Genomic DNA, 10,079 nt, shown 5'->3' on the forward strand with positions numbered 1-10,079 from the left:
TTATTTGTATTAGAATTGATGCTTCTAGCTAGGTTGTTATTTTCCCACCCTCATAGTTGTTTTTAGTAACTGGATTCCACTACGTTGTGTTCAAACTTTATGATACACAAAACAAATTAGCATGCTGCTACAAAATGTAGTAATATATGAAAATAATAATAATAATAATAATACATATGAATACGAGTGAAGAGATAAAGAGATTATTATTTACCTCTTGTAGAGCTTGTCAATTTGAATAGCCTACAAAAAAATAATAGTATCAAGATTCAAGACCCTTTATTCTGATGATGATTATGGTAGTATACATCCAACAATGGTGACATTCACAAATCTCTGAAACTTCAAAAGGGTTTATTTAGGCTACTATAAATTGCAATAGAACAAATTATTCTTCAGCAATCTGTAGGAAAAAAGAAATAGTATCCTTTCTAGTAGAAGTACTTTACACGTATATATAGTAGTATGTAGTTGATAGCATAGGTTCTACAATTGAAGAACCATGATCATATATATAACATTTGCTCATATGAGTTGTGTTTGAAAAAAGAACATTAGAGAAGAGAGAGTTGCGTGGTTAACTTCTCCTTCTTGAAAATTTGGTTGATTTTTTTTTTAATCTATATATACTTTTTTTTTTTTTTCAATTTAATTTGGAGTGAATTAGCTACTATTTCTACTATGCAAGTGTAACTATTTTGACATGTGAAAAACGATTAAAAACACTGTATTAAATTGTTAAGGAAAGAATTAATGAAAATTGGCCAATAGGGTTGATCTTTTCAAATGAGATATAAAATAACCGTTTCCCTAAAAGAAATGCATATGCAAATTAGTTTCATTTTTAAGAAGAGGAAACAAATTGCTTATTCGAATTACAAATTACAATTACAATAGTTAGCTTAAATATAGGTTATTTTCTTCTCTCTTATACTTCTATTTTCTCTTTTTTCTAATTTTTTATCTTTTATTTATTAATTTATTTATTGCTTAAATTAAATGTATGTCACACCCTTTGTATGTAATCCTTTCAAGAGAGACTTCCGTGAGATATTTTAGCACCTAGGTTGTTTTAGGTGGGGGCTGATTGAGAATTATTATTGTTTGTTGGATAACTACAATTTTTTTTGGTTTGCATATCACTACGTATTTAGAAAGTTGGAACAGATAAGGGGCTGTCACTAGTTTGTAGGATTATAATAGTCTAAAGATTTTCAATTTGTAGATAAATAAAGATGACTTTTAAACGAAATTTAAACTCGCAAATAAATTAGGATGGAATCTAAGTCTTATTCTTTGTTCGTCTGTCATTTGTACACATAATAAAATAAACATTAATACTAATAAAATATATCATTAAATATTTTTATTAGAATTAAATAAATACTAAAATATGTGAAAATATGAAGATGTTAATATTTTATTTAACAAAAACAAAAATAAAGATGTCCAGGGCACAAGCTGGAATTAATTATTGGCTATGTTTTACTTTTACGTGAACAACTCACTAGTGTGTGACTGTGTGTGTAAAAATTGAGTACGGTGAAATAAATTTAATTTATTAAAATATAAAATTAATAGATCAAATCGATATAATTTTTTGGACTTTGTTATGTTTTCTTTTAAACTTGTACTGAGTTAAGTCTTAAAGTAGTCACTGAAATTACTTTCGAGTCTCATAGTGATTCATGAAGTTAATAATTACTCATATTTATCTCTGAAGTTGCACTCCAGGATTCAGACTTGTCTTTTCGGCAAATTTCGTTCACCTGATGTAACCGGAAAATTGAGTTGGACTCGTTGATGACACGCTGTCAGAAAAACGACTAGCTGACGTGGCGAACTCGTTGATGACACGCTGTCAGAAAAACGACTAGCTGACGTGGCGACATAAACTGTTTTGATTTAATTTGATCCCTAAATTGAGGTTAAAAACTCTAATATCCAATTTTAAAGTTTGACTCTTTTCTCTTCTCTTCTCCATCGCAACAGAGCTTGCTCTCTTCTCTTGCTTCTTGTGTAGTGTCTTCTCCATCTTCAAAACCACACGGTTACGGCTAGCGCGAGCAACGCAGCTGGGAGCTTGGACAACCCACGATCATTTGGAAGCATCATGCGGAGAATGAATAGAAACAGAGATTCGTGTTTGCCAGAATGGTGTGGGTGCGGGTCGAGACCAGTGTTGCGATGGTCAGCGACGGATTCTAATCCAGGTAGACTGTTCGTGGGATGTCCAAACTACAATGTAAGTGGTTGTTGTTGTTGTTGTTGTTTGCTATAATTCTGGATATAAACTTGGTTGATTCACTTTTTTGGATGCAGACTGTAGGTAAGAGGTGGTGTGGGTTGTTTCTGTGGGTAGATAAAATTCAGAAAGAAGATGCAGTAACATGTGATGGTAAAACAAGCTCTTCAAATGACAATGAAGAATAGAAGATGAAGATTGCTTGAAAACTTGGAAGATTAGAGTATGAAGTTAGGTTTTAAAAACGGAGGGAATTTTGCTGTTTACATGTATGCTACTGTTGATTACAGTAGTTTTGCTTCTCTTAAAGTTGGATAGGTAACATGGTCAATTTTATCTAGTAAAAAACAAGTGACATGTGATATGCATATGTTGTTCATGTACTTGTACCTGTCATTTCGTTTGAAAGAAATGCAGATTAAAGTATTTGACATCACTGTACAATAATACTTTGGAAATTGAATAAACAATATGTTATATGCATATTTTTGTTCCTGCACTACTAATGAATTCATCTAATGGAATTAATCTTAATTGCATATCAGAGACCAAAATAGAACAAAAAATCTGATACAGCTCAATTCAAGAAAGTCATAATCTATATTCATAATGTAGAAAACACATCTAAAATAGGCATTATAGAGCCAGAACAATAGTCACCAAGTATATCAAAGTTCTCAACATATTAACCTCATAAGTTTTGAACACTAAAATTCCCAACACTAGGATCCTAATTAAGAAAGCATACATTTTCATCAAAATAGATAAACAAAATAATCTGATCCTAAACATAATAATCCTAGTCTTCATTTTTTGTATCTGGGTGGTCTAAATTCAGGGTTGGACACAAACTTCATGAAGTTTGCAAGCCTTGTAACGGTCTCCTGTGTTGCACCTTGCATAGGATTAGACGGATGATTTCTTGTTGGTTGACTGTTTGCTGGTAGGGTGACAGCAAGTGGGGTGGTTGCTGCTAGATTGCTGCTTCCTGAAGTTGATTTTTCTTGTTTGGAGAACTTCCTTTTGGGAGAGAGTTTTGGTGGCCTCACAGGAGAGGAAGAAATCTATTAGTGAAAACATATAAAATAGTTAGTAAACTGGATAAGAACATGCATATAATAAAATGAATATCATCTAATTTTGTGAATCTGTTGAGAATCATCATTTTTTACTAGGGTGGTTGACCGAGTTCAAGCTAAATTTCAGTAGCGGGTTGTAGGACAAGGGTGGCTTCATCATCATTAGCCTGACCTTTACCATCTGGAGCAGATTTGGCCTCACCTTTATCATCATTAGTAGCAGTGGGTTGTGCATTAGTAGCCTCAGCAACAGCAGCAGCAGCCTCCTCATCAGCAGCTCTCTTTGCACAATTTCTTTTAGTGTGTCCTGATTCACCACAATAACGATAGTGACTTTTTTTTATAAATTCTTTTCATCTTGGTCCTCTGCTTCTCACTCCCACTTGGCTCCTCATCTGCATCTTTTCTTCTTTTTTTTCTTAAGTGGACCTGGCTTCTTTCTAAACTTTGATGCTTGTGATCTGTTATATGGTGACTTTTTTCATAGTGCTTGACCTGGAATTGGATTGGAAGGCATATGTGTTATTATATGCTTCTATTGTCAACTACTAATGACAAAACTCATTTGATCTTTTACCATCCCTTGCCAAAATATTGTCACTCAATTGCCAAAAATCACATGTGCAGAGTCTCTTTTTCAAATCCACAACCATGTTAGTTGACCAACCACAAACTTCGAATTTCTCATACTCTGTGTCACTAGACCATATCGGGACCTAACTTTTTGACTCCTTCCTTATCTTTTCTAACCTGCTGCACTGTATAGGAGGTAGAATCCCAGTGTTCGAATTAAGCTTGACTTTATTCTTAGCGATGGACCTCATTGTTAGGATTTGGTTGAATTAGTCCCACATTGCTCAGGAGATGCAAGGTGTGTGGCAGAGTTAGGTCGATGGCTGAAGAACTTCCAGGAAAAGCCAATTTGGAAGTTGCACCATGAATTTCAGCAAGATTTCGATCTGTACCAAGGCGAAATGCTTGGAGTGGTCTAATTCCAAGTGAGTATACTTTCATGGTGGAGTATGATAGTTCTCAGAACTATGATTGTCGATATAGACAATGACAGCAAAGAATTGTCGGTGTTGACAATGGAAGCTGAAGATGTGTGACTATTTCAATCAAGGTGGAGATTGTTAGGATTTGGTTGAATTAGTCCCACATTGCTCAGGATAGAAAATGGAGTGGGTGGCCTAGGCTATAAATATGAGGCTAAGTTCTCCATTTGTTTTTGCACCAGTCAGAAACACTTTAAGCTTGTATCTGATTTTTCTTTTCCTCTGTACTCTTTATTAGAGAGTGTTGTGAGGTGTAGTTAGATATTTGCTTTGAGAGAGTGTGGGTGTACTGGGGTGCCGGTGAGAGAAAGAAGTCTATGTGTTGTAACAATTTTCACATAGTGATATTCTCTGGTTGTCATTTGACAACGGCCGTGGTTTTTTTCTCCGGTAATTGGAGTTTCCACGTTAAATTCTTGTGTTGTGATTGTGTCTATTTTATTTCTCTGTCAAAGGTGTTTTCTCAAGGGGGAATGGTGTCTTATTCCCAACACTCATTGCATACATCCTGACTTCTTCCAAGATTGTAATGATAGCCTTGGCTCTAGCTTCTTTGATCCTAGAGTTGAAGACTTCATAAGCATTGTAGCAGATATTGTCTATTTTAGGTGTATTACTGAAGAAAGTCCGGCTCCAAGAGTCCCTAGGCCACTTGTTCAAATACTCCCAAGCATCCTTATTAACCCTCTCAATCTTTTTGATAATTTCAAGGAATCCATCTTAGTTAGTACACCTTGCACAATCCCATAGCAGCCCTCTAAACTGGAGATCCTTCTACTGCTTATTGAAGTTCTTCCATAAATGTCACACACAGAATCTATGATGGACATCTAGAAAAACCTCCTTAACGGCATTGACAAGGCCCTGATTGAATTTAAAAAAAAGTGGCCAGACACTTGTTATCGAGCGTCATAATAATGGCTAAACTTACATAAGTGACATCTATATGGTCCCTGGACTTTCATAAGTGACACCAAAATGGTCCTTAAACTTTTATAAGTGACATCAGATTGGTCCCTTTTCAATCACTGCAACTTACTAAATTAGTAGTCCAGCTACTATGTAAACAGTTGTTCATTACATACATAGCAGTTCATTATATAAACAGTGGTCCAACTACTATGTAATGAATAGCTTCTCACTTCTCAAATAATTACAACAATCAAATAATAGACTAATTACACAGCAAAAATCATTACATGTGTCAGATGCTGCTTTCCCTCCAATTCCACACAATAGGCTTGGATCACACACCAGTCATATAACAATTAATAAATACAATCAATGGAGCAGGTACTAGTTATACATAACAAATAAATTTTTTCTACATACCTTCTGCATATCTGCTATAAAACATAGCTTGTTTTGCTTATAATCCCCGAAGTCTTGATGAAGTAATTCCAAGAACCACCTTCAGTTTTCAGTATTTTCAACAGGGACAATTGTATATGCAATCACATATATATGGTTGTTTACATCTTGTCCAATAGTAGACAAAATCTGACCACCATGCTGGGTCTTCAGAAAAGCTCCATCCAAGTCTATAAGGGGTCTGCAGCCAGCCAAAAATTTCTTTTTACACGCATCCAAACAAATGTACATCTTCTCAATATTGGATCATCATTGGGGTTGGACTGAGGTATAACACCAACTGTGACAGTGGAGCCTGTATTACTCTTAAGCAGTGTCAGCCCATAATCTTTCACCATCCCATACTGGGCAGCAGCCTCATCATACACAATAATTTTAGCATCTACTAAAGTCCTAGTCAATAAACACTTGCTTAGATCCAAGTCACATTTTGTCTTAAAATACTATGCAGCCTCACAGTGTCTTAGATTAGGATATTTTCTTAGTTTCTTCACTAATTTGCAGGCAAGCCACTTCTTAGCCAGTTTGTTCTTGGTCTCCCTTGCACAGGTGTGGTTATCCATGAATGTCTTGATCTGCCAGTAATTGTTCTCAGTATTATTAGAAGTATACACAAGCCAGCCACAGCTCTCATCCTTACACACAACTCTCATCCTTACATTATCATTCTTCTTAAACCAAATCCTTCGATCCTCCTGTATATAACATTCACGTATAGCTTCTTTGAACTCCATCTTTGTAGTGAATGTCATTCCAACCTCAAGTCTAAGCTCCCCAAACCTTCCTCCTTCTTTGAATACATGAAAGACCTCATCTGAATCAACTTCCTCCAACTAATCCTCAGAGTTTAGAGAAGTCTTCATTTCTTCCGAGTGCCATGAGTCTCCACCATCAGATTCCTGATAAGATTCATCTTGGGCATCATGGTATGCTTCTATTGAGCCGAACTTAGGAATTAGTGCAAATAAAAAGTTTATTATCCTCAAAGTCTGAGTCAGCACACACAAAACCGTCATCCTCAACCATAACAGCCCTCTTTTTTTAGTAAGTTTCTTATCTATCCTGGTTTTCAGTTTTACCTTAGTCTTCTTTCTTGCTGATCTCTCCACAGCCACGTCTTCCTCACTAGACACCTCATCACCATCAGGCTGATATGGTTCATCCTCTTCACTATCATCATTGACATGACTATCTGAGGACTCATCTGAGCTAGACAACGCTACACATACTGTTTGGGGCTGTTTTCCCTTAGCAATTGGTCTTGTAGTAGTTCCAGTAGCAGCTGCTATTGTTAGTGGCCTCCTTCCATATGGTGTTGCAGGTTTTACATTCTTAGAGCCTCTCTTTGGTACATCAGACTTCTTGATTTCTTTCAATTTGGACCATGGTTTAGAAATTACAGTAGGTGGGGCCATTTTTTTTGTGGGTTCTTGGGCTTGGTTTTACTGGGTTGGGCCATTATTTTTGGGGGGTGGATTAGGCTTATACCTAGGAGTTGTAGTGGGTTGGAGGTGTATGTTTTCTGGTAAGTCTGGTTTACCAAGAGAAATTGAAATAGGTGGAATCTTTTGTTTTAGTTCTAGAAACAAATTATCTATAGGCTTTGTTGTGGAGACTATTTTTTGGGTAGGAATAGTGGTGTCATTTGGTTCAAAAGTTGGAGTAGATGGTGTTGTGGTGGGAATTGGTTCGGCTGTGACATTGGTGGTGGGGTTTGGGGTGGGAATAAAGTCTTTTATCACCATTAGCTCCTTGCCTTTAGTTGACACTGGTTCTGCTTCCTCACTATACAGAGGTTCTGAGACTCCATGTTCGTAGTACACATGAATAACCCCATTGTTCTACTGAGCAAGGTAACACATCTCCAAGAGCTCCTTATCATCTGTTATAGCCCTTAGACCATTTTGCAAAGGCCTGTTAGACACCAGCCACCATATTTGAGTTACCTTGTCATAACAATATTCTTCTGGTAGTCTCGGACAAAAAAGATATCCAGTGTGTCTATATCAACTCCCGGCAACTCAGAAACCTCCCCACCGTTGTAATATATACTTCCATCAACCTCTGTGATAAATGACCCTCCATGGTGAAATATGATGGTAATCAAATGATCACCCATTTACAATTTTAAATTTTTTTTTGTTATATCAGACTCACTAACTTCAACCACATTACCAACTCCATAACTAAAACATAACACCCTGTTGTCAACTGTGAATGCAGTAAACCCTAGGACATAAAAAAACAAGTTTCCATGTTAACAAAAACCCCTAGTCAGTCTATAACTCTATTGGCCTAACCACTAAGAAACCTAGTTCTGATCAAACCCTAGCAAGTTACACAAAACACAAGTATGCATACCGACACATTACACTCGAAGAAAACATATTCACCCATTGAAAATATTAAATTAATAACAAATATAAAAAATAGAGCTTTACCACATATTTATCTCTTTTTTGCTTACCTGTTTAAGAGAAACCAACCTTCACAACTCTCTGTCTGATGCAGATGATGAAACTGATCTTCCAGAGCCTGGGTTCTCGACGGAAATTGCTCTGGTAATTGCAATTGCACCACGCCAGTGATCAGGGCAGGGGAAGATAATGCGTTAGTGTAACGTTGAGAGAGTGAGGTCTTCAGCATAAAATGACGTTGTTTTACGTTATTTTGGCGCCACACCAAATACTGCGTCGTTTGCGTTTTGACAGCGTGTTAGCAACGAGTCCAACTCATCTTTCTGGTTGTGCTAGGTGGACAAAATTCACCGGAAGGATGAGTTTAAGTCCCGGAGTGCAACTTCAGGGATAAATATAAGTAATTATTAACTTCAGAGATCACTATGAGGCTCGAGGGTAATTTCAGGGACTACTTTGAGGCTTAACTCACTTGTACCTCGTAAATACTAGGGTTAAGTATAATTTTGGTCCTTAAGGTATAGGTCGAAAATTTTTTTCATCCCTAATATTTTTTTGTATACAAAATTGTTCCTAAGGTTTAAAACCAAGTTTTAAAATCGTTCTTTTTACTTAAATATTAAAATTTTAGATTAAATTACCCATAATAAAAAAATTATAAAATAAAAAAAGAGAGAAAGAGCGCGTTTCTGCTCATGCGTAGAGGAAGGGAAGAAGAAAAAAAGGGAAAAGAAAGAAGAAGAAGAAGAAGAAGAAGAAGAAGAAGAAGAAGAAGAAGAAGCTGTCCACGATTCACCTTTGCCTTCGCTTCCGCCGCCACCTCCGTACGATTTTGGTCCCTAAGATGAAGACGATTTTAAAACCAAGTTAAACTTTAGGGACAATTTTATAGGAAAAAAAAAGTTTGGGACAAAACTTTTCAACATATACCTTAAAGACCAAAATAGTACTTAACTCTAAGTACTATAACAAATAAAAATTTGTTTTTCTAAATAATAATAAACTACTATATATATATATATCATTATCATTATATTATCTTATAAAATATAACATTTTAGTATTGTTCATACCCTGACCCAACACTAAGGCCCAGGACCAAATAAGATAAAAAGGCCCAATCCATAGATTGGGCTCCCCACGTAACCGACTTCCTCACAAGAGGTCGGATTAGACACAAGCTCCACCCTAAGGAAGTCGAGATCAAATATTAGCTAGCAGATAATACTCATTTAAATAAATAACTGCCCCTAAAATCTCTCAACCCACTTCCAGGAGCCATATCTCAACTTCCCTAAGATAAAGGGACGGTTATCCTCCTTAAAAGGTGGAACTACTCCAACGGTGGTTATTGGTTCACCACTATAAATACACTGAAAATCCTCAGGTATCTCTAAGTTCCAATATTCTCCAAACTTGCTTAGACCCTTGCTGACTTAGGCATCGGAGTGTCTTTGCAGGTACCACCCCCCATTCTCTCGCGTGCACACAAGTCGGACGAAGGATCCCATACGCGAATCTAGTCAAAGGGCTTCCTCCTTCAAACGATTGGGCCAACCCAACGAGTCCAACCTACTGATCTCCGGTTACCCATCGTAACATTGGCGGCGTTGCCTGGGACCCGAGAGATCAACCAGTAATGGCGGACAATTCACCCGAAGATGGCCACACAGCGTCCGATTCTGAGCAAGAGAATCTAGGCCTTGGGAACAATGACGCGGACATAATCACCCACTAAAGGGTGGGCAACCAGCATCGAGAAGGTACCTCTGGGTTGAAAGACCCAAAGGCAAACTCTTCTGAAGGGTGCGAATCAGGAAAAGAAGGACAATCCCATGCAACTGACTTCATGGGATTGTTTCACGGCCACCAAGGGCGCCTAGAGCAGCTGGAGCAGGAGTTAGAACGACAG

General features: G+C 37.0%; 1 protein-coding gene across 1 annotated transcript in view; it reads right to left on the minus strand.

Annotated features, from left to right (window-relative positions):
* Positions 1-458, minus strand: part of LOC107608376 (WAT1-related protein At5g64700-like) — an 8,927-nt gene extending 8,469 nt beyond the window's left edge. Inside the window, exon 1 of the mRNA XM_021107561.1 lies at positions 215-458. The gene's annotated coding sequence lies outside the window, so the exon portion shown is untranslated. The remainder of the gene's footprint in view (positions 1-214) is intronic.

The sequence above is a fragment of the Arachis ipaensis genome, chromosome B07 (genome assembly GCF_000816755.2).
Source record: "Arachis ipaensis cultivar K30076 chromosome B07, Araip1.1, whole genome shotgun sequence".
In the NCBI taxonomy this organism is placed as follows: Eukaryota; Viridiplantae; Streptophyta; class Magnoliopsida; order Fabales; family Fabaceae; genus Arachis; species Arachis ipaensis.